This window comes from Oncorhynchus masou, chromosome 19, assembly GCF_036934945.1.
Source record: "Oncorhynchus masou masou isolate Uvic2021 chromosome 19, UVic_Omas_1.1, whole genome shotgun sequence".
NCBI lineage: Eukaryota > Metazoa > Chordata > Actinopteri > Salmoniformes > Salmonidae > Oncorhynchus > Oncorhynchus masou.
In genome coordinates this window covers 40,659,788-40,686,029 of record NC_088230.1, presented here as the reverse complement: position 1 = coordinate 40,686,029, position 26,242 = coordinate 40,659,788, and positions in this window count along the sequence as shown.

Sequence of the window (26,242 nt, the reverse complement as noted above, 5' to 3'; positions counted from 1 at the left end):
TATTTTTCACGTGCGCCAAATACAACACCTTACAGTGAAATGCTTACTTACAGGCTCTAACTAATGGTGCGAAAAAAAGGAAGGTATATGTGTGTGTGTTTGTGTAGGTAAGTAAAGAAATAAAACAACAGTAAAACGACATTTTAAAAAAGAGTAGCAAAGCCATATACAGGCACTGGTTAGTCAGGCTGATTGAGGTAGTATGTACATGTAGGTATCGTTAAAGTGACTGTGCATATATGATGAACAGAGAGTAGCAGAAGTGTAAAAAGAGGGGTTGGCGGGTGGTGGGACACAATGCAGATAGCCCGGTTAGCCAATATGGGGAGCACTGGTTGGTCGGGCCATTTAGGAAGTATGTACATGAATGTATAGTTAAAGTGACTATGCATATAAGATAAACAGAGAGCAGCAGCAGCGTAAAATAACAGTCTATGACTGGGGTGGCTGGGGTCTTTGACAATTTTCAGGGCCTTCCTCTGACACCGCCTGGTGTAGAGGTCCTGGATGGCAGGCAGCTTTTCCCCAGTGATGTACTGGGCCATACGCACTACCCTCTGAAGTTCCTTGCGGTCGGAGGCCGAGCAATTGCCGTACCAGGCAACCTGTCAGGAGGCTCTCGATGTTGCAGCTGTAGAACCTTTTGAGAATCTCAGGACCCATGCCAAATCTTTTTAGTTTCCTGAGGGGGAATTGGCTTTGTCTTCCCCTCTTCATGACTGTCTTGGTGTGTTTGGACCAATCTAGTTTGTTGCTGATCATCCACCTGTCAATCACACACACACACACACACACACACACACACACACACACACACACACACACACACACACACACACACACACACACACACACACACACACACACACACACACACACACACACACACACACACACACACACACACACACACACACACACACGTTGAGGGGACTATTTTCAACATGTATAACACAATACACACATTTTAATGTTAACACAAAACGCACATTAGACTGTTAACTGAATTCACATGATAGACTGTTAACACAATACGAACATTTGACTGTTAACAAAGTGCATATTGTTAACACAACACAATAGAATGTTAACACAATTCACACATTATAATGTTAACACAGCACACATTATAATGTTAATGCAATACCCACGTTAGATTGTTAATACTGTCGTGTCTTTGGCTATGCCGGATTAAGTGATATGACATGCTATTCTATAAAATAATTTATCCGTAATTAATATTACCTGATTGAGCCAATCATGTAAATGTAATTAACTAGAGAGACGGGGCACCACAAATTAAAATGTTTAGAGCTGTTATCTTCCAAATAAACTCTTAAAGACCTAGTAATATTTTATATCAATAGCAGTCAATATTAATCATCGCCTTAATTATGTTGGGTTCAATCTTGAGATTAACCTGCATGTTGCAAACCAACATAAAAATGACCGTGGGTTGTCCTGGTTGTGAACCATTGTTGTGGTCCCCATCTGGTGGTCGACCCGGGTAGGGTGTCTGCAAATGAAGAAGTCCGCTCCATGGCTGGGCAGCGGATGTCCGGATTGGGATCGCTGTTCCGGACCCGTCGTCTGGTTGTCCAGACTGGAAGATCTGGGCAGTAACTTAGGCAGATGTTAACAACGCACACACACTCATGAAATATATCATTACATTTCCTCCCAAGTTATGAAAATACTATACACCTTAGACTGTTAACCCAATAGACACATTAGACTGTTAACACAATACACACATTGTAATGTTAACACAATACACACATTATAATGTTAACACAATACACACAATATAATTTAAAATAAAACACACATTAGACTGTTAACACTATACACACATTATAATGTTAACACTACTGTCACACTCTGACCATAGTTTGCTTTGTATGTCTCTATGTTTTGTTTGGTCAGGGTGTGATCTGAGTGGGCATTCTATGTTGTGTGTCTAGTTTGTCTGTTTCTGTGTTTAGCCTGATATGGTTCTCAATCAGAGGCAGGTGTTAGTCATTGTCTCTGAATGGGAACCATATTTAGGTATCCTGTTTGGTGTTGGGGTTTGTGGGTGATTGTTCCTGTCTCTGTGTTTGCACCAGATAGGGCTGTTTTGGTTGTTCACATTTCTTAGTTTTGTTAGTCTATTCATGTATAGTTTCTTTATTAAAGAACCATAAATAATAACCACGCTGCGTTTTGGTCCGCCTCTCCTTCGACACAAGAAAACCGTTACAACTACACACGTTAGACTGTTAACCTTTTGCGCGTAGGGGGCAGTATTCTCGTTTTTGGCTAAAAAACGTACCCATTTGAAACTGCCTATTTCTCAGCCCCTGATACTGGAATATGCATATCATTGTCGGATTATGATAGAAAACACTACACTTTCAAAACTGTAAAAATATTGTCTGTGAGTATAACAGAACTGATATTGCAGGTGAAAACCTGAGGAAATTCCAATCAGGAAGTGCCTCTTATTTTGAAACTTATCTGTTCCTATGCATGCCTATCCTCCATTTAAAGGGATATCAACCAGATTCATTTTTCTATGGCTTCTCTAAGGTGTCAACAGTCTTTAGACATAGTTTCAGGCTTTTATTTTGAAAAATGAGCGTGAAAGACCACATTGCGTAAGTGGATAGGTGGGGGCTCTCAGAGTGAGTTTTGCGCTACAGAGTAAAGCGGCCATTGTTAATCCCGGTGTTTTTGAAAAACCTACACACCCAGTTGATATATTATCGAATATGTATTTTAAAAACAACCTGAGGATGGATTATAAAAAACGTTTGACATGTTTCTGTGGACATTGTGGATATTATTTGGAATATACGTCTGCGTTGTCGTGACCACTCTTTCCTGTGGATTTCTGAACATAACGTGACAAACAAACGGAGCAATTTTGGGTATAAAAATAATCTTTATGGAACAAACGGAACATTTGCTGTGTAACTGGGAGTCTCGTGAGTGAAAACATCTGAAGATCATCAAAGGTAAACGATTAATTTGATTGCTTTTCTGATTTTCATGACCTAGCCACTTAATGCTTAATATACATAATGTTATGTTATGCTATCGATAAACTTACACAAACTCTTGGATTGCTTTCGCTGTAAAGCATAATTTCTAAATCTGAGACGATAGGTGGATTAACAAAAGGCTGAGCTGTGTTTTGCAATATTGCACTTGTGATTTCATGAATATGAATATTTTTTAGTAATATTATTTGACTATGGCGCTATGCTATTCAGCGGTTGCTGACGAAAATGATCCCACTAACGGGATGGGTAGCGTCAAGAAGTTAAAACCTCTTAGAGCTACCCGCCGCCTGAAGACATACCCAAATCACACTGCCTGTAGCTCTGGCCCAGAAGCAAGGATATGCATATTCTTGGTACCATTTGAAAGAAAACACTCTGAAATTTGTGTAAATGTGAATTGAATGTAGGAGAATATAACACAATAGATCTGGTTTAGATAATACAATGAAAAAAAACATGTTTTTTTCTTTTTATTGTTGTATCATCATCTTTAAAATGAACAAGATAAAACATTCAGATAGGATGATGGGGACAATTTCAGTGAAATATGTAAGAGGGCAACAGTACTTGTGCAAAGTTTCAGAATGATAACTTCCAAAGTGAGTGTGTCACATAATGTCCCAGGTGTCCCACACAAGTAGCCCAAATGTACCCAAGTGGCCAAATTGGTGAAGGTATACATTTTGAAACAAATAACTATATACAAAATGCCAAAATGGTATTCTAACACACCCCCCCAAAAATAAATTGAGAAAAATATATATGAAGACAAAAATATTTACATTAACAAAAAAAAGAGTAACTATTTACACACTTTCAATATTTGGAAGACCCTCAGTCCTCTATCAAATCACATTTATTCATATAGCCCTTCGTACATCAGCTAATATCTCAAAGTGCTGTACAGAAACCCAGCCTAAAACCCCAAACAGCAAGCAATGCAGGTGTAGAAGCACAGTGGCTAGGAAAAACTCCCTAAAAAGGCCAAAACCTAGGAAGAAACCTAGAGAGGAACCAGGCTATGAGGGGTGGCCAGTCCTCTTCTGGCTGTGCCGGGTGGAGATTATAACAGAACATGGCCGAGATTTTCAAACGTTCATAGATGACCAGCAGGGTCAAATAATAATAATCACAGTAGTTGAAGAGGATGCAACAGGACACCACCTCTAGAGTAAATATGAACAGTTTAGGGTTCCATAGCCACAGGCAGAACAGTTGAAACTGGAACAGCAGCAAGGACTGGAGACAGCAAGGAGTCATCATGCCAGGTCGTCCTGATGCATGGTCCTAGGGCTCAGATCCTCCTCCGAGAGAAAGAGAGAATTAGAGAGAGCATACTTAAATTCACACAGGACACCAGATAAGACAAAAGAAGTACTCCAGATATAACAAACTGACCCTCGCCCCCCGACACATAAACTACTGCAGCATAAATACTGGAGGCTGAGACAGGAGGGGTCAGGAGACACTGTGGCCCCATCTGATGAGACCCCCGGACAGGGCCAAACAGGAAGGATGTAACCCCACCTACTTTGCCAAAGCTCTACACAATATTGTGCTGCTGATGCCAGGTGCCATAGCAGTCTCTTTCTGCTGTAAAGTGAATATCAACAGGTATAATAAACAGATCTATATACAGTGCCTTGCGAAAGTATTCGGCCCCCTTGAACTTTGCGACCTTTTGCCACATTTCAGGCTTCAAACATAAAGATATACAACTGTATTTTTTTGTGAAGAATCAACAACAAGTGGGACACAATCATGAAGTGGAACGACATTTATTGGATATTTCAAACTTTTTTAACCTCTCTGGCCCACCCGGGTCGCAACAGCACCCCCTGCCAACAATAAATGCAAATGTGCTACGCCAAATGCTAATAGCACTCGTTAAAACTCAAACGTTCATTAAAACTCACATGCAGGGTACTCAATTCAAGCTACACTCGTTGTGAATCTAGCCAACGAGTCAGATTTGTAAAATGCTTTTCGGCGAAAGCATGAGACGCTATTATCTGATAGCAGGCAACACCCCGAAATACCAGAAGGGGACGTAAACAAAGGAATTAGCGTAGACGGCGCTACACAAAACGCAGAAATAAAATATAAAACATTCATTACCTTTGACGAGATTCTTTGTTGGCACTCCTATATGTCCCATAAACATCACAATTGGGTCTTTTTTTCGATTAAATCGGTCCTTGTATACCCAAAATGTCCATTTATGAAGACCGTCAGATCCAGGAAAAACACAGTTTTTAAACACAACTTTATTTTTTTAAATTAAAAAAGTTGCCTATAAACTTTGACAAAACACTTCAAACTACTTCTGTAATCCAACTTTAGGTATTAGTAAACGTTAATAAACGATCAAATTGATCACAGAGCGATCTGTATTCAATAGGCACAAGTTTGGGAAACGTAGCCAACTTTTCCGGTTCCATGTTTCACAGCTGTGGACCTGACAACCTTATGTGGCTATTACTCAGATGACCAAGGATTTAGTTGAGTCGAAATCACAACACTGGCGACATCGTGTGGAAGCTATAGGAACTGTATTCTCACCCTTAAGTATTTTTCCTTCCAATAGACAATACAAAGACTGGCGGATTGATTTTTTCTCCGTCGATTTAGTGACCAGGTTTTCTGGCGATTTTGACCACGGAACTCGTTCTGTTATAGTCACAGACACCATTGAACCAGTTCTAGAAACTTCAGAGTGTTTTCTATGCACACATACTAATCATATGCATATACTATATTCCTGGCATGAGTAGCAGGACGTTGAAATGTTGAGCGATTTATAACAGAATGTTGAAAAAAGTAGCCCGATCTCTAAGAGGTTTTAACAAATCAAAACCTGAAAAATTGGGCGTGCAAAATTATTAAGCCCCCTTAAATTAATACTTTGTAGCGCCACCTTTTGCTGCGATTACAGCTGTAAGTCGCTTGGGGTATGACTCTATCAGTTTTGCACATCGAGAGACTGACATTTTTTCCCATTCCTCCTTGCAAAACAGCTCAAGCTCAGTGAGGTTGGATGGAGAGCATTTGTGAACAGCAGTTTTCAGGTCTTTCCACAGATTCTCGATTGGATTCAGGTCTGGACTTTGACTTGGCCATTCTAACACCTGGATATGTTTATTTTTGAACCATTCCATTGTAGATTTTGCTTTATGTTTTGGATCATTGTCTTGTTGGAAGACAAATCTCCGTCCCAGTCTCAGGTCTTTTGCAGACTCCATCAGGTTTTCTTCCAGAATGGTCCTGTATTTGGCTCCATCCATCTTCCCATCAATTTTAACCATCTTCCCTGTCCCTGCTGAAGAAAAGCAGGCCCAAACCATGATGCTGCCACCGCCATGTTTGACAGTGGGGATAGGGTGTTCAGGGTGATGAGCTGTGTTGCTTTTACGCCAAACATAACGTTTCGCATTGTTGCCAAAAAGTTCAATTTTGGTTTCATCTGAGCAGAGCACAGAGCACCTTCTTCCACATGTTTGGTGTGTCTCCCAGGTGGCTTGTGGCAAACTTTCAACGACACTTTTTATGGATATCTTTAAGAAATGGCTTTTTTCTTGCCACTCCTCCATATAGGCCAGATTTGTGCAATATACGACTGATTGTTGTCCTATGGACAGAGTCTCCCACCTCAGCTGTAGATCTCTGCAGTTCATCCAGAGTGATTATGGGCCTCTTGGCTGCATCTCTGATCAGTCTTCTCCTTGTATGAGCTGAAAGCTTAGAGGGACGGCCAGGTCTTGGTAGATTTGCAGTGGTCTGATACTCCTTCCATTTCAATATTATCGCTTGCACAGTGCTCCTTGGGATGTTTAAAGCTTGGGAAATCTTTTTGTATCCAAATCCAGCTTTAAACTTCTTCACGACAGTATCTCGGACCTGCCTGGTGTGTTCCTTGTTCTTCATGATGCTCTCTGTGCTTTTAACGGACCTCTGAGACTATCACAGTGCAGGTGCATTTATACGGATACTTGATTACACACAGGTGGATTGTATTTATCATCATTAGTCATTTAGGTCAACATTGGATCATTCAGAGATCCTCACTGAACTTCTGGAGAGAGTTTGCTGCACTGAAAGTAAAGGGGCTGAATAATTTTGCACGCCCAATTTTTCAGTTTTTGAGTTCAAGGGGGCCGAATACTTTTGCAAGGCACTGTATATATGTATATATATATATATATGTATATATGTATATATATATATATATGTATATATATATGTATATATATATATGTATATATATATGTATATGTATATATGTATGTATATATATATATGTATATATGTATATATATATATATATATATATATATATATACAGTGCCTTGCGAAAGTATATATATATATATATATATATATATATATATATATATATATATATATATATATTCACAATCATTCCTTTATCAAATTTACTAACTCCTGTAGTTTCTAACACCCCAATAGTGTATTCAATTAACTATACTGTTTTCCCACATCCATCCCATTATCTCTATAGCTGTAAAAACATACATTTTTCTTTTTTCTTTTCTTTTTATAATAGTAAACCTATCATTATGAGGATCATCCAATTCAGTTCTTATGTTGCACATTCATGTTCTCCCAACATATTTTTATTTAATTCACTTCTGCCTTTAGTGTTACCTAGTGCCAAACTGCATTCTGTGTTACACAAAGGAATGTAGTATTTTCTCTGAATACATTGAACATTTTACATTTAACACATTCTTGAAATGATGCAAGTTCAGGTACTATCAAAAGATCAGACAACGGTGATTTGCTACACAAAATACAATTGTCCATCCTATGTTTGTTTGCTGTATACTTAGCCCATTCGTACCACTCGTTCTTCACTACTTCTTCTCGTGTGGTGTCCTTGAGTGGTTCTGAATCTGAGATATCTGTCGATTCTACAATGTTTTTGTCTTGAGGTATATCATTAGAGTTCGTCAAAAAGTTCCAAATGTCAGTAAAAAACCCTCCTGATTCTGATGCTTCAGGTTTCTTTGTGGGTTTCTACAGTGGACTGCTTGGTAAGGGCAGTTGATGTTATCTTAGTGGTAGCTACTGTGGTCTTCACAGCAGCTGCCACCATTGTTGTTGTTCTAGTTCTCACAGGTTCTTCCTGTTCAGGTGCAGGGGTGGGATCAATCTTAATGACCATGGTGCTACTCTCTTCGGTCACTGTTGTTCTTGTTATTTCAACTATATGTTCCTCACCTTCCACTGGTTCAATCTTGTTCATGATGAGCACCCACTCATCTTCTTCTTTGATTAATGTCAGGTCACATCCTTTCGGATCCCATATGACTTCTCCCTTCGTTTGATGATGTGTCCATCCACAGAATGCAATCTCAGGTAGAGGCTTGATCCTTTTGATTGAGATTGTCTTCTGTTCACCTGTTTCAGTTATGTGTTGAGGTGGAACAGAGATTCTAAACTTGTCAGTCTTTTTGGATTGTTCGGCTGGTTCCTCGCTTCTCTTCCTGTTTCCACCATACTTCTTGATTGTGTGTGAGTCTGTTATTTCTGTACTAGTGTTCACTATTCCTTTTTCTATGTCAATGCCTTTGTTCTTCTGTCGTTCTAACTTCAATTGTCTGTTAAGGGGACCATTCAAGAGTTGAAAAGTCAATTGTGGTGAAATTCCCATTTTCTTTAGCTTGCGGGACTTTTCCTCCTCTTTGTGGGGTCACTCCTTCTGTTCCTTGTGAGGCCTCTCCTCCTCTTTCTTCCCCTGAGGCTCCCTCCTCAGGCCGGACTGAACTTCCATCTGGAAGGGTGTCAATTTTAGAGAAGAGATGTTCCCATCCTGTAGGTGGTACTTCAGGGTCCCACGGTGGAGGGCTTCTGTCAAAGAGGTCTGACACAACAGGTATGTCATCAAGAGTAGCAGGCATGTTACTCACTTCCATCCCTGGACTCTCTGGCCCCACAGGAGTAAATTCTGGTTGTTCGCAGGTTATCTTCTCCAGTGTTGTCTCTCCTTCGTCTTCTTCTGGGTGCATTAGGCGATGCACCTGTCGTACTTTGGCTTTCACTTGGTCTGCTGTTCTCTTGGCTCCTCGATTGCTTTTGCTGTTCCTGTTCCCTCCGGGCTCCCTCCTGGTGAATCAGCATCCTCTGTGTCCTCATCTCTATATGGTGGTGTCCTTCTTTCTTTTGGGACTCAGGTGCAGTGATTCAGATGGTACCATGGTACCACATCTTGCTTCCTTTCACTTGGACGGCCGTGTTTGTTGCTGCAGCCACCTCGTAGGGTCCTTCTCTCCTCGGTTGATCCCACTTCCTCCGGAACACTCGAACATAGACTAGATGTCCTGGTATCACTGGGAGAGGTCCTTCTGGTCCCCTTGGATCATCAGACGTGGAACCTCTCGTCCTGGTTCAGGTTTCTGCCTTCTTTCTGTGAGGCATTCAGACTTAGAGACTTATGGCCTCTGTTCTATGATTACACCATACATTCTCTTACTTCCATCACTCATCACACAACAAACTGACATTCCAGCTGAAGCTGGCGAACCCTTCTCCATCTGGTTTCCTAAACATAAGACTTGGAAAACAAAGGACAAAACATAACAGTATTGACAATATGTGTTATGCATGAATATATTCATGAATACTGACATCTGAGACCATGACAATTCCCACTCTCTCTTCACCTGACTCTATACCTCCAGGATACTTTTCTGCTGGACTCCACAAAAATGAAAGCCCTGATAAGCTTCCTCGTGCGTTTACCCTGTCTTCCCCTTTCTGCCCCAGGTTCTGAGAGGTTTTCCCAAATCATGTAATTTTTTACTTAGTTCCCCATCTGCTCTATTTCAACTGATAAGCATGTGCATAACCTTAATCAACATTATTTCTTCTTGAAGTAATTCAACACTGAATGGGCTTTCACATCAAGCCTTCAACATTTTGTTTAGAGTACAACTACCCTAACATCTATCCTTTTTCACATGATACATTAACAAATAAAACAAGTAACCCCCAAACTCAACCCAGTATGTCTACAGTGGAATCTAGTCTTCAAGCTCACCCATTATTCAGCTGGACCTTACTTCTTGTGAGACTTATGCACCCACCAAAGAGAGACATGACAATCTTTACCACTGCAGGTGCTGTAAGAAGTATACCCCCAGTCTGGTGTATCTTGATGTACACTCAGTCTCCAGAATTCAGCCCATGCCCTTCCATCTGGCCTCTTATGTGCTGTTTTTTTCCTAAGGACATACGCACTCACACATGGGTTATTTCCTGACAACAGACTTTCTTCTTATAGCAAGATCACTAAATCTTATTTTTTAAATAACAGCCCTATATAAACATTCTGTCTCAAATGCATGGCCTCCTGCCACAAAAATATTCATAATGATTATGGTCCCTACAGCAACTGCTGTAAGAATAACATGTAATCACTCAAGTGTCTTCCAGTTGGAAGAATATCCAATCCTAACAAAACTAAGTCATAAGTTCCTTAAACGTTTCCTCTAGTGTTCAAAATGCCACTACTTATGACTTTTACCATAATCTAGGTATGTGTAATGTTCTATTTACTTTTAGAATTGTCACAATATTTTATATCCCTCTATTTTTACAAGACCAACTGTCCTTCCTTTTCTGTGAGTTATCTTGTCTTTTAATATACATTGTTTCTAGAAATAACACCCCTCCGCTACCATAACCTTCATGTATGAGCCCCCAATGTAGTTACAGTTTTTTCTAACCCATAACACATAAGTCACTACTCCTAATTTCCTTCCATAATTTGATACATACTTAAACATTGATACATACTTAAATCATTTTTAGTCAATTTATATCAGTCCCTCCTCAGAAACAATATACAGACTTATTTTCCTCAAAACAAAAATAAATTGACCAAACAAGAAAAAAATAGTAAAGTAAATTATAATAACTGCATATTTGCAATAAATTACCACTATTTGTAATGTAATTAAACCTGGGGAAAACGCCCATCCGTTTCGCTCTATGCCCATGTTGGTCTCTTTCTTCTTCATCCTTGGGTATTATCGCACAACAGACTATACCTTTTATTCAATTACTTTGACACCATTAAAATGTTTCCACTCCCTTTTCTTTAGAAACAACTTAAATACATTTTCAAAAACATTTCCATCCTTCTGCATACCCAATTTGAAACTGAATTGGAAAAAAACCCTTCCAAAATACATCCACTATCGCATATTCATTCCCAGTATAAGGTGTGTTGGTTACTAGTGAATCATAGGCCAATAACACACAGGAGCTGGCCTCACTTATCCGGAACTCCAGTTATAGCCTTATCCAGATACTAAGCCTTTTAAAGTGGCCGAATATCTCTAACTGCTTTCCTCAGTACCAGAGTCTCCAATGACATTTTGACCAGAGAAAATGTAACACTTTTTTTCTGGAAAAGAAATGCACATTTCATTAACATTTACAATGTTACCTTTTAACCTCTTGATGCTATGGGGGCGCTATTTCATTTTTGGATAAAAAGACGTGCCTGTTTTAAGCGCAATATTTTGTCACAAAAAGATGCTCGACTATGCATATAATTGATAGCGTTGGAAAGAAAACATTCTGACGTTTCCAGAACTGCAAAGATATTGTCTGTGAGTGCCCCAGAACAGATGCTACAGGCAAAACCAAGATGAAACTTCAACCAGGAAATGAGCAGGATTTTTGAGGCTCTGTTTTTCATTGTCTCCTTATATGGCTGTGAATGCGCAAGGAATGAGCCTGCCCGATCTATCGTTTCCCCAATGTGTCTGCAGCATTGTGACATTATTTGTAGGCATATCATTGGAAGATTGACCATAAGAGACTACATTTGCCAGGTGTCCGCCCGGTGTCCTCCGTCGAAATTGGTGCGTCACCTTCAACTGCACGTCTTTTTCCAAGCGATTCACCAGAGAAAAGAGACTACCACGAACGATATATCAATGAAGAGATATGTGAAAAACACATTGAGGATTGATTCTAAACAGCGTTTGCCGTGTTTCAGTCGATATTATGGAGTTAATTTGGAAAACAGTTTGCCGTTTTGATGACTGAATTTTCATATTTTTTTGGTACCCAAACGTGATGTACAAAACGGAGCGATTTCTCCTACACAAAGAATCTTTCAGGAAAAACTGAACATTTGCTATGTAACTGAGAGTCTCCTCATTGAAAACATCCGAAGTTCTTCAAAGGTAAATGATTTTATTTGAATCCTTTTCTGTTTTTTGTGCAAATGTTGCCCGCTAAATGCTACGCTAAATGCTACGCTAGCTATCAATACTCTTACACAAATACTTGTTTTGCTATGGTTCAAAAGCATATTTTGAAAATCTGAGATGTCAGTATTGTTAAGAAAAGGCTAAGCTTGAGAGCTAGCACATTCATTTCATTTCATTTGCGATTTTCATAAATAGTTAACGTTACGTTATGCTAATGAGCTTGAGGCTATAACTGGATACAGGTTTTTTTCATAGCCAAACGTGAACAAAACGGAGCGATTTGTCCTACACAAATAATATTTTTTTGAAAAACTGAACATTTGCTATCTAACTGAGAGTCTCGTCATTGAAAACATCTGAAGTTCTTCAAAGGTAAATGATTTTATTTGAATGATTTTCTTGTTTTTGTGAAAATGTTGCTGGCTGAATTCTAGGCTTATAGCTATGCTAGCTATCAATACTCTTGCACAAATGCTTGTTTAGCTATGGTTGAAAAGCATATTTTGAAAATCTGAGATGACAGTGTTGTTAAGAAAAGGCTAAGCTTGAGAGCTAGCACATTCATTTCATTTCATTTGCGATTTTCATAAATAATTAATGTTACGTTATGCTAATGAGCTTGAGGCTATAACTGGATACAGGTTTTTTTCATAGCCAAACGTGAACAAAACGGAGCGATTTGTCCTACACAAATAATATTTTTTTGAAAAACTGAACATTTGCTATCTAACTGAGAGTCTCCTCATTGAAAACATCTAGCGATTTCTCCTACACACAGACCCTTTCAGGAAAAACTGCGCATTTGGTATGTAACTGAGAGTCTCCTCATTGAAAACATCCGAAGCTCTTCAAAGGTAAATAATTTTATTTATTTGGTTATCTGGTTTTTGTGAAAATGTTGCGTGCTAAATGCTACTCAAAATGCTAAGCTAGCTTAGCATACTCTTACACAAATTAGTCAATTGCTATGGTTCAAAAGCATATTTTGAAAATCTGAGATGACAGTGTTGTTAAGAAAAGGCTAAGCTTGAGAGCAGGCGCATTATTTTCATTTTATTTGCGATTTTCAGAAATCGTTAACGTTGCGTTATGCTAATGAGCCTGAGGCTTTAGTCACGATCCCGGATCCGGGATGGGGAGTTTCAAGAAGTTAACAAAAGTCTAAGCTTGAGAGCAAATATATTTATTTCATTTCATTTGCGATTTTCATGAATAGTTAACGTTGCGTTATGCTAATGAGCTTGAGGCTATAAATAGAATCCCGGATCCAGGATTGCTCGACGCAAGAAGTTAATCAGCAGGCCAATAGTATTACTTATATATCGATTTCATTCTATAAGTGTTTTAGCAGTTTCAGAGTGAGGCTATAGAATGTCTAACAAAACTGAAAACCCCTTACGTTTTTCTGAACATGCGAGAAAAGTTTAGCCATGCACAGAACGCATAGTTTCTTCCTGGTCGGTTATCTGTATCTTACCCTTAGAAATTGAAAACACCCATATATTACATTTTGCTTTTCTTCTAACTAATTTTACCAAGGTGGTGATTTCTCATATACGTTTATTTTCCGTCTTTTGACGCTAATAACAAATTATCCACGTTTTTATCACCACTGAAACTATATTGTTTAAATTCAAAAAGATTCCAAGTGGGACTATTTGTAAATCCCATCGGTACCTTACTAGAAGTCAGGTAAAACGTGATCTAATACTTATTTCATCATATATAAACTTTAATCTCTATGAACCACTCATTGATCGATCAGAGACTATACACCGCCAGGTGAAAATTCCATTCTTACTAACCTCAAAACGATTAGTTGTTTTTTTTCCTGCTACCGCACTAAGTTCCAGTGTCATCTTACACTCATTTTCCCCCATACTTGTTAGCTCCACATCTACAACTTCTTACGCTTAGATATTTTCTATAGCTCTGCAAACCACTCGCATGTCTGCGAGGGCAAGCAGAATCATATCTGTCCCCCATCGTAATGTATTTTCTGATGATAGAATGTTAATTAACATTTAAACGCTGGTAAGTTAAGCTTCTTGTTATGGTTTTATGTGATTGTTCCAATTCATTATTTTATTTATCCTGTTTACCGGGTAATGTTGCCCTACATTATCCAGCTTGCTCTTTCATATTCAAGCCGAATTGGTAGAATTAATGTGCACTTCTTTCAGCGACTCTATAGCTTTATTAAATTTCGCTATCTCTATATTCCAGGGAGAAACAGTCCATTTGTTTCCATGCCACTATTTATTTATTTTTCCTAAACACTCCCTTTTATTAACTATTTCCCAAGGTAGGGCCACCCACTTTCCCAGATAATAATTCATTAGTTACAGCACTTAATACCTTCTATTAAAGCCTACTCTATAATGTCTACAACAGTATTACTGAATACTTCAGAAGCCTTAATGTCTTATTCTAGTACAGTGCCTCATATCACTGTTTTCCCTTTCACAGATATCATTACTATCATCATTTTATTAGTTTGCTTATTCTATTACTTGAACTTTATTCAGTGTATTAAATCCCATTTCATGTAATTTTCCTTCTAATTCAGCTATTTATAATGTCTGCACTTTCTTATCTCTTTATTTATCCGCTTGCTATATTCTCTCTTAGCCTATTTTACTGTTTAATTCCTGATTCATGGTTTTAGTGAAACAAAGTCGCTATTTTTAAACTGCAGCCTCTGTCACCTGCTGTTTTCCTCCTATTTCGTTACAGGGCTTGTGATATTTTAAAATATGTGTTCTAGACTTCTATTTTGGTGTCTCATGCAGTTTTGTCACTTTATTCTAGACCGCCTAGATTTATTTTAACCACATAATATGGTTTTTGCTTAACTGTATATTCTTTCTTCCTACCTTGCAACCATTAAATATATCTGTGCCCTTTTTAATTCCTATTTTTAACACCTATTGTATTTTTTACAATGGTCGTTTAACACATGATCACGTCAATGTTTTATTCTTGTTTTTACCTTCTTTTGCCCAATGTTTATCGATTTTGTTCCCTTTGTCTAGCGATTAAGAGTGTCTCCCCTTAATCTTATTAACCTGCCTGTCACAGAAAGACTCCGCCGTCCCTCCTCTGGACCTCCTCTGGCACGACACACACACAACCTGTTCTTCTTCCTTTCACCACAGAGAATTCTCATTCATGTGTTTATTTTCATTCGTTCACATACACCCTTCGTTTTTACCTAAAAACGACCTATAGTTTACCTAACTCAATTCACTTCCTCTACATAAGATGGTATTATCCTATAGGAGTTTTCACTCATACCCTTTGTTTTATACGTTTATGACCCTATGAGCAGGCAACAGTTGGCCAGACAGCTCAGCTAGAGAGCGCAAACAACCGCACCTAGTCAAACCACACAAGGTCCCCAAATGAATGGCTCGGTGAGAGGGGCAGTCCGAATCACACACTAACCCTAACCCTAACCCTAACCCTAACCCTAACCCACACACACAGGTCACCCGCTCAGGTTGATTGGGCTGTGTTTACGCACATCCCAAAACAGATCATGAGACAGTCGAGCCTGGCCAAGCAGAATCAGACGGAACAACTCCTCCCAATCAAACCAGACACGTGGTCCGTTCGAACGGTCCGACCAGAACGAGTGCAAGCCCCCTCCACTAAACGCCTGACTCCAGTAAGGTTCACAGCTCCTATTCACTTAGTCCCTACACATGCGCACATACATTTACTTTATAAACAACCCCAAATTCACACATGCATGCAATTCATTGAATTCAAAAGTTCTTCAGCTTTTACTGGATTTTTAGGAAATTTAAAGAGAAACCAACGTGACATCCCTCTCGCTGAGACAGGATCTCTGAAGCAATCTATACAAACATTTTAACAATGTAAGAACACGCTTACCTTTTTATAGTTAGGTGGCCACCTTTGTTTGCAAGATTGTCGAAAGAAACCGCCATCAGCCCGGAACGTCACTCCGTGGTCCCTGTCTCTCCTGGCAAAGCTCACTAAATTATGTCGTGGATAATCATTTCAAAATATAACACTTACAAGAACTTTTGAATTCAATATAGTCTTTTAATACAAACATATCAGAAGCCTAGATGGTCCGCGGAACACACACTTTCCCAGAGCACTGGCGCTGTCTTTATACACACACAGTATATGAGTCCATTCCATATGTTAATGAAGTTACTTCCCTCAAGTCATCAGTCACCATTATCTTTCAGTCCAGGCTTCCTCCATGTTCATGCCTAATAACGCCTGTATCCGCTCTTGATTAGATTACAATGGTGGCAGGACCCTCTCATGTCCTAAAATTAATGTATATCTATCTTACCCTAAGCACTTATGTCCTTTACCCTCTCTATCTAATCTTTATGATGATGTCCTGCTCCTTCCATAATAGATCATGTATTTAAGGGTCACCTCCTCCTCTTTGCCCTAAGTCTTTATGCACAGTAAAGCACGTATGGCTTCGGCCATTACACTTATGTCTGTTTAATCTTTGGTTTCCTGTCCGCTTTCTGTTTGTGGTCTAATGTATACCTATCTTTGCTCAATAGTGTCATATCTGTCTCTATATGTAACAAAAACTACAATAACCCCAACCAAGGATCATCAACAGTTGTGCTATGAATTCTCGGACAACTCAAATATTCCTTGATGCCCTTCCAGACTCCTTCTGCCTACGCAAGGACATCAGAGGACAAAAATCAGTTAACCACCTAACTGATGAACACAATTTAACCTTGCGCAATACCCTAGATGCAGTTGCAACCTGAAAAACTAAGAACATTTTTCATCAGAAACTAGCTCCCACCCGAGCTCTGAAGCAAGCTTCCAGAAATTTGGAACGGAAATGGCGCCACACCAAACTGGAAGTCTTCCGACTAGCTTGGAAAGACAGTACTGTGCTGTGTCGAAGAGCCCTCACTGCTGCTCGATCATCCTATTTTTCCAACTTGATTGAGGAAAATAAGAACAATCCAAAATGTATTTTTGATACTGTCGCAAAGCTAACTAAAAAGTATCATTCCCCAAGAGAGGATGGCTTTAACTTCAGCAGTGAAAAATTCATGAACTTCTTTGAGTAAAAGATCATGATCATTAAGAAGCATATTACGGACTCCTCTTTAAATCTCCGTATTCCTCCAAAGCTCAGTTGTCCTGAGTCTGCACAACTCTGCCAGGACCTAGGATCAAGGGAGACACTCAAATGTTTTAGTACTCTATCTCTTGACACAATGATGAAAATAATCATGGCTTCAAACCTTCAAGCTGCATACTGGACCTATTCCAACTAAACTACTGAAAGAGCTGCTTCCTGCGCTTGGCCCTCCTGTGTATTATGTTCAACATAGCTCTCTATCCACCGGATGTGTACCAAACTCACTAAAAGTGGCAGTAATAAAGCCTTGAAAAAGCCCAACTTTGAGCCAGAAAATATAAAAAACTATCGGCCTATATCGAATCTTCCATTCCTCTCAAACATTTTAGAAAAGCTGTTGTGCAGCAACTCACTGCCTTCCTGAAGACAAACAATGTATACGAAATGCTTCAGTCTGTTTTCAGACCCCATCATAGTATTGAGACTGCACTTGTGAAGGTGGTAAATTACCATTTAATTAATGGCATCAGACCAAGGCTCTGCATCAGTCCTCTTAGACCTTAGTGCGGCGTTTGATACCATCGATCACCACATTTTTTTGGAGAGATTGGAAGCTCAACTTGGTCTACACGGACAAGTTCTGGCCTGGTTTAGATCTTATCTGTCGGAAAGATATCAGTTTGTCTCTGTGGATGAATCAACTGTAAATGTTGGTTTTCCTCAAGGTTCTGTTTTAGAACCACTTGTTTTCACTATATATTTTACCTATTGGTGATGTCATTCGGAAACATAATGTTGACTTTCAAAGCTATGCAGATGACACACAGCTGTACATTTCGATGAAACATGGTGAAGCCCAAACATTGCCCTCGCTGGAAGCCTATCTTTCAGACAAAAGGAAGTGGATGGCTGCAGATTTTCTACTTTTACACTCAGACAAAACAGATGCTTGTTCTAGGACCCAAGAAACAAAGAGATCTTATGTTAAATCTGACAATCTTGATGGTAGTACAGTCGTCTCAAATAAAACTGTAAAGGACTTCGGCGTTACTCTGGACCCTGATATCTCTTTTGCCGAACATATCAAGACTGTTTCAAGGATAGCTTTCTCCATCTACGTAAAATGGCAAGAATCAGAACCTTTCAGTCCAAAAATGATGCAGAAAAATGTATCCATGCTTTTGTCACTTCTAGGTTAGACTACTGCAATGCTCTACTTTACTGCTAACCTACAAAGCATTACATGGGCTTGCTCCTACCTATCTTTCCGATTTGGTCCTTCCGTACATACCTACACGTACGCTACGATCACAAGACACAGGCCTCCTAACTGTCCCTAGAATTTCTAAGCAAACAGCTGGAGGCAGGGCTTTCTCCTGGAGAGCTCCATTTTTATGGAATGGTCTGCCTACCCATGTAAGAGACGCAGACTCGGTCTCAACTTTTAAGTCTTTATTGAAGACTCATCTCTTCAGTAGGTCCTATGATTGAGTGTAGTCTGGCCCAGGAGTGTGAAGGTGAACGGAAAGGCACTGAAGCAACGAACCGCCCATGCTGTCTCTGCCTGGCCAGTTCCCCTCTCTCCACTGGGATTCTCTGCCTCTAACCCTATTACAGGGGCTGAGTCACTGGCTTACTGATGCACTTCCATGCCGTCACTATGTAACAGTATAACTTTAGACCGTCCCCTCGCCCATACCTGGGCGCAAACCAGGGACCCTCTGCACACATCAACAACAGTCACCCACGAAGCATCGTTACCCATCGCTCCACAAAAGCCGCGGCCCTTGCAGAGCAAGGGAAACCACTACTTCAAGGTCTCAGAGCAAGTGACACGTCACCGATTGAAACGCTATTTAGCGCGCACCACCGCTAACTAGTTAGCCATTTCACATCCGTTACACCTAGGAGGGGTACTTGAGTGGGTTGAGTCACTCACGTGATCTTCCTGTCTGGGTTGGCGGCCCCCCTTGGGTTGTGCAGTGGTGGAGATCTTTGTGGGCTATACTCGGCCTTGTCTCAGGATGGTAGGTTGGTGGTTAAAGAAATCCCTCTAGTGGTGTGGCAGCTGTGCTTTGGCAAAGTGGGTGGGGTTATATCCTGCCTGTTTGGCTCTGTCTGAGGGTATCGTCGGATGGGGCCACTGTGTCTCCCGACCCCTCCTGTCTCAGCCTCCAGTAAATCAAATCTAGAGTTGGCTTTCTATTCTGCAACAAATCCTCCTTCACTCACGCCGCCAAACTTACTCTAGTAAAACTGACTATCCTATCAATCCTCGACTTTGGCGATGTCATCTACAAAATTGCTTCCAATACTCTACTCAGCAAACTGGATGCAGTTTATCACAGTGCCATCCGTTTTGTTACTAAAGCACCTTATACCACCCACCACTGCGACCTGTATGCTGTAGTCGGCTGGCCCTCGCTACATATTCGTCGCCAGACCCACTGGCTCCAGGTCATCTACAAGTCCATGCTAGGTAAAGCTCCGCCTTATCTCAGTTCACTGGTCACAATGGCAATGATAGGATAGGACTATATCTAACAGAATTATACCCTGTCTCTGTATAATGATGAAGAATGTTTGTCCATAAGAAAGAGGGAGCAGTTAGCAGGCAAGGAACTGTGGCAGACAACTTGTGACTACTCTGATACTGATAACAGGGAAGGAAGTCTCCCCATCCAGGGAGGGGAGAAACCTTGGTCTTGTAGTAGATTGCATAACAGGTGGCAGGATGGGATAAGCAATGTATGAGTAGAAGAAGACTTGTGAACTATCTTGTCATTGTCTGAGAGGAGGACGGACATTTATGACAAAATGAGAGGTATATAAACCAATGTACAGGAAATGATAAGCAGAGCTCTCGTAAATAAACGTTGCTGACTATTGTAGACTGGCCTCTGTCTATTTCATTTCAACAAGAATCTTACAAATTCTTGGTAGCAGTACGAGTAGTTTATGAACATTGAGAACATAATTCTCATAACAGGCTGAGGCTGGCACTCGCTTCATACTCGCCGCGAAACCCACAGGCTCCAGGACATCTACAAGTCTCTACAAGGTCTCTGCTAGGTGTCTCAGCCTCCAGTATTTATGCTGCAGTAGATTATGTGTTGGGGAGCTAGGGTCAGTCAGTTATATCTGGAGTATTTCTCCTGTCTTATCCAGTGTCCTGTGTGAATTTAAGTATGCTCTCTCTAATTCTTTCTTTCTTTGTCTCTCTCGGAGGACCTGAGCCCTAGGACCATGCCTCAGGACTACCTGGCCTGATGACTCCTTGCTATCCCCAGTCCACCTGGACGTGCTGCTGCTCCAGTTTCAACTGTTCTGCCTACAGCTATGGAACCCTGACCTGTTCACCGGACGTGCTACCTGTCCCAGACCTGCTGTTTTCAACTCTCTAGATATAGCAGGAGCGGTAGAGATACTCTGAATGATCGGCTATGGAAAGCCAACTGTCATTTACTCCTGAGGTGCTGACCTGTTTCACCCTTGACAACCACTGTGATTATTATTATTTAAACCTGCTGTTCATTTATGAACATTTGAACATCTTGGCCATGTTCTGTTATAATCTCCACCCGGCACAGCCAGAAGAGGACTGGCCACCCCTCATAACCTGGTTCCTCTCTAGGTTTCTTCCTAGGTTTCTGCCTTTCTAGGGAGTTTATCATAGCCACCATGTTTCTACACCTGCATTGCTTGCTGTTTGGGGTTTTCGGCTGGGTTTCTGTACAGCAACAAGGGCTTTATAAATACATTTGATTTGATTTGATCCACACATTAGAATGTTAACACAATACACATGTCAGACTGTTAACACAATACACAAATTATACACTCAATGTTAAACAGTAAACACTGGTCAAACATATGCTGCTCTGATAACTGCGGTCACAATGTTCATGTGTGTGTGTCAGTGAAGGCTGGTAGGAGGAGCTATAGGAGGATGGACTCATTGCAATTGTTGGAATGGAATGAATAGAATGGTGTCAAACATGGAAACCACATTTGACTTCGTTCCGTTTGATTCCATTAAAACCAATGCAATGAGCCATCCTCTTACAGCTCCTCCCACCAGACTCCTCTGGTGTGTGTTTTATTGATAACACAACATGGTAGCCGCACAAAACATGGTACAAACATTATTGGGCACAATACATCAAGTGAAGCAGCCACAAATGTCAGTAAGAGTGTCCATGATTGAGTGAGTGTGTGTGTGTGTATGGATAATCCACCCAACCACCTTCCTACCACCTTTATTCTAGAGCCTCTCTCCCTCTCTCCCATGTAACCACATGTGCTGATGTAGAGTTTCCATGGTAACGCAGTGGTCTTGTAAGCCTAGAACACACCCACTCCCCCACACACACACGCATGCAAGCCCCCCCACGCACACACACATGCCCGGACACACGCCCGGACACACGCCCGGACACACGCCCGGACACACACACACACACACACACACACACACACACACTGGAGTGGAGGTTCCCTTCTTGCTGTCTCTCTCTGTCCTTAACTCTCCCGCTCTTTCTCTCTCTCTCTCTCTCCCTTTTCAAATCAAATTTCAAGTCAAATTTATTTACATAGCCCTTTTTTACATCAGCTGATATCTCAAAGTGCTGTACAGAAACACAGCCTAAAACCCCAAACAGCAAGCATTGCAGCCTCTCTCTCTATCTCTGATTTGATTGACAGATTCTGGGGCAGCGGATCATAATTAGTCATGCAGCTAATTTCCCACAATGCCCTGCAGCCCTGGTCTCCAGCGGCACGCTAATACATATTCAACAGTATGCTAATGAAAACCACTGCACCCAGGTGAGATGCTGCCACGGAGGAGGCCAATCAGAACACGGACACGCTGACCAATCAAATGCCAGAACTGAAACAGTGACCAATCAGATTCTAGAACACAGACACACTAATCAATCAGAGCCCAGAACACAAAGTCTGTGGGGTTCTGTATGGCGCTTGCATGGCTCTGTATGGCCAGGGTTGTGGGTTTGATTCCTTTATGGCTTACTTAAAAAATATACACTTTTTTTTATCGCTTTGGATAAAAGTATCTGCTAAATGTCATATAATATAAAAAAATATGGTGAAAATTCCACCTAGCCAATCAGAGGTTAATCTCTAGCGTCGAGCAATCCCGTATCCGGGAGCGTAATCATAGCCTCAAGCTCATTAGCATAACGCAACGTTAACTATTCATGAAAATCGCAAATGAAATGAAATGAAAATATTGGCTCACAAGCTTAGCCTTTTGTTAACAACAGTGTCATCTCAGATTTTCAAAATATGCTTTTCAACCATAGCTACACAAGCATTTGTGTAAGAGTATTGATAGCTAGCATAGCATTAAGCCTAGCATTCAGCAGGCAACATTTTCACAAAAACAAGAAAAGCATTCAAATAAATCATTTACCTTTGAAGAACTTCGGATGTTTTCAATGAGGAGACTCTCAGGTAGATAGCAAATGTTCAGTTTTTCCAAAAATATTATTTGTGTAGGAGAAATCGCTTCGTTTTGTTCATCACGTTTAGCCAAGAAAAAACCCCGAAAATTCAGTCATTACAACGCCAAACTTTTTTCCAAATTAACTCCATAATATCGACAGAAACATGGTAAACGTTGTTTAGAATCAATCCTCAAGGTGTTTTTCACATATCTATTCGATGATAAATCATTCGTGGCAGTTGCCTTTCTCCTCTGAACCTAATGGAAAAGTGGATGCAGCTGGAGATTGCGCAATAATTTTGACGGAGGACACCACGCGGACACCTGGTGAATGTAGTCTCTTATGGTCAATCTTCCAATGATATGCCTACAAATACGTCACAATGCTGCCGACAACTTGGGGAAACGACAGAAAGTGTAGGCTAATTCCTGGCGCATTCACAGCCATATAAGGAGACATTGGAACACAGCGCATTCAAAATCTGGGGCATTTCTTGTATGAAATTTCATCTTGGTTTCGCCTGTAGCATTAGTTCTGGGGCACTCACAGACAATATCTTTGCAGTTTTGGAAAGGTCAGAGTGTTATCTTTCCAAAGATGTCAATTATATGCATAGTCGAGCATCTTTTCGTGACAAAATATCTTGTTTAAAACGGGAAAGTTTTTTTATCCAAAAATTAAAAGAGCGCCCCCTATATCGAAGAAGTTAACCTCTCTGGTACCAGTGGGACAGTAGCGTACCACCTCGACAACAGCCAGTGAAATTGCAGGGTGCCAAATTCAAAACAACAGAAATCCCATAATTAAAATTTTACACCATTTTAAATCCAACCACAGTGTCCGATTTCAAAAAGGCTTTACTGCGAGAGCACACCATGCGATTATGTTAGGTCAGCACCAAGTCACAGAAAACAATACAGCCATTTTCCAGCCAAGGAGAGGGCTCACAAAAGTCAGATATAGTGATTAAATTAATCACTAACCTTTGATTATCTTCATCAGATGGCACTCATAGGACTTCATACACAATACATGTATGTTTTGTTCGATAAAGGTCATATTTATATCCAAAAATCTCAGTTTACATTGGCACGTTATGTTCAGAAATGCATTGTCTCAAACAAACATTCGATGAAAGTGAAGACCCACATCAAATAACAGAAATACTCATCATGAACATTGATAAAGATACAAGTGTTAAACATACGAATTAAGATAAAACTTCTTAATTCAAGCGCTGTGTCAGATTTCAAAAAGGCTTTACGGCGAAAGCACACTGCTATTATGTTCGGTCAACACTTAGCTACAGAAACCCATACCGCCATTTTCCAGCCAAGGAGAGGGCTCACAGAAGTCAGAAACAATGTTTTAAATCAATCCTCTGGTTGTTTTTGTAAATAAATAATCAATAATATTTCAACCGGACAAAAGCTTCGTCAATAGAAAAGGAGAAACAAGAAAAGCGCGTTCCCGATCAGGCTGATGTCTGGAAATTTCCACTGGACTCTCATTGAAAGTGCTGTATCTCCCAAATTTGTCAGAGTAAAAGCCTGAAACAATGCCTAAAGACTGGCCACATGTAGAAGAAGCCATAGAGCTCGTGAACTGGGTCCTAAGTCTTTGTATGGTGGATAGGCTTTCAATGGAAAAACAGCCTTTCAAAAAAATAGTACTTCCTGGTTGGATTTTCCTCGGATTTTCGCCTGCCATATCAGTTCTGTTATACCCATAGACATTCTTTTAACAGTTTTGGAAACTTTAGAGTGTTTTCTATCCAAATCAACTAATTATATCCATATCCTAGCTTCTGGGCCTGAGAAGCAGGCAGTTTAATTTGGGCACGCTTTTCATCCAAAATTCCAAATGCTCTCTGACCCCAGATAACACATTACTAATATCCACTGAGATCCACCCGTCTCTCTGACCCCAGATAACAAACTACTAATATCCACTGAGATCCACCCGTCTCTCTGACCCCAGATAACACATTACTAATATCCATTAAGATCCACCCGTCTCTCTGACCCAAGATAACACATTACTAATATCCACTGAGATCCACCCGTCTCTCTGACCCCAGATAACACATGACTAATATCCATTAAGATCCACCCGTCTCTCTGACCCCCAGAAAACACATTGCTAATATCCACCTTTCTCTCTGACCCCAGATAACACATTACTAATATCTACTGAGATCCACCCGTCTCTCTGACCCCAGATAACACATTAATAATATCCATTAAGATCCACCCGTCTCTCTGACCCCCAGATAACACATTACTAATATCCACGGAGATCCACCCGTCTCTCTGACCCCCAGATAACACATTACTAATATCTACTGAGATCCACCCGTCTCTCTGACCCCAGATAACACATTATTAATATCCACTGACATCCACCCGTCTCTCTGACATTGTTTGTAACTTATTTTGTACATAATGTTGCTGCTACCGTCTCTTAGGGCCGAAAGAGCTTCTGGAATTGGACAAAGAATTTCCTTTAATGAGATTTACTCCAGACACCCGAACAGGCCCTTATCCCCATCGTTCACAATAGAAAGAGACGGAGGCATCGCAGAAGGAGATCGGGGTGCCTTGTGAGGATCCGACGACGAGTGGCTAATCTGCCGTTGCCCTCTGTACTATTGGCCAATGTACAATCGCGGGATAATAAAATGGACAAACTAAAACCACGTATACTGTAACATGGCACGGGAGAAGATGCCTGATGTTTTACATACTCCTAACCAACTGTGCATTTTTTGTGTGTTTTTTTGCATTGTTTGTAACTTATTTATTTACTTATTTTGTACATAATGCTGCTGCTACCGTCTCTTATGACTGAAAATAAACTTCTGGACATCAGAACAGCGATTACTCACCACGAACTGGCAGAAGCTTTTTTTCTCCTTTAACGAGTCCGATGAGCCCGACTTGAAGGACATACTGCTTTCCCGGGAACAGTTCAAAATGGATGGAGAAAAAGAGGGCGGAGGTCAGGCTGCCTTCTGAGAATTCGTAGGCGATCAAATAAACCCCCACTGCCTTCCGATCTACTAGCTAACATGCAATCTTTGGAAAATAAAATCGACAACCTACGAGGAAGATTAAACTACCAACGGGACATTAAAAACTGTAATATCTTATGCTTCACAGAGTCGTGGCTGAATGACGACATTATCAACATACAGCTGGCTGGTTATACGCGGAATCGGCAGGATAGAACAGCGGCATCTGGTAAGACAAGGGGTGTATAATTGTAAACAACTGGTGGTGCACGACATCTAAGTAAGTCTCAAGGTTTTGGCTCAGCTGAGGTAGAGAATCTCATGATAAGCTGTAGACCACACTATCTATCTAGAGAGTT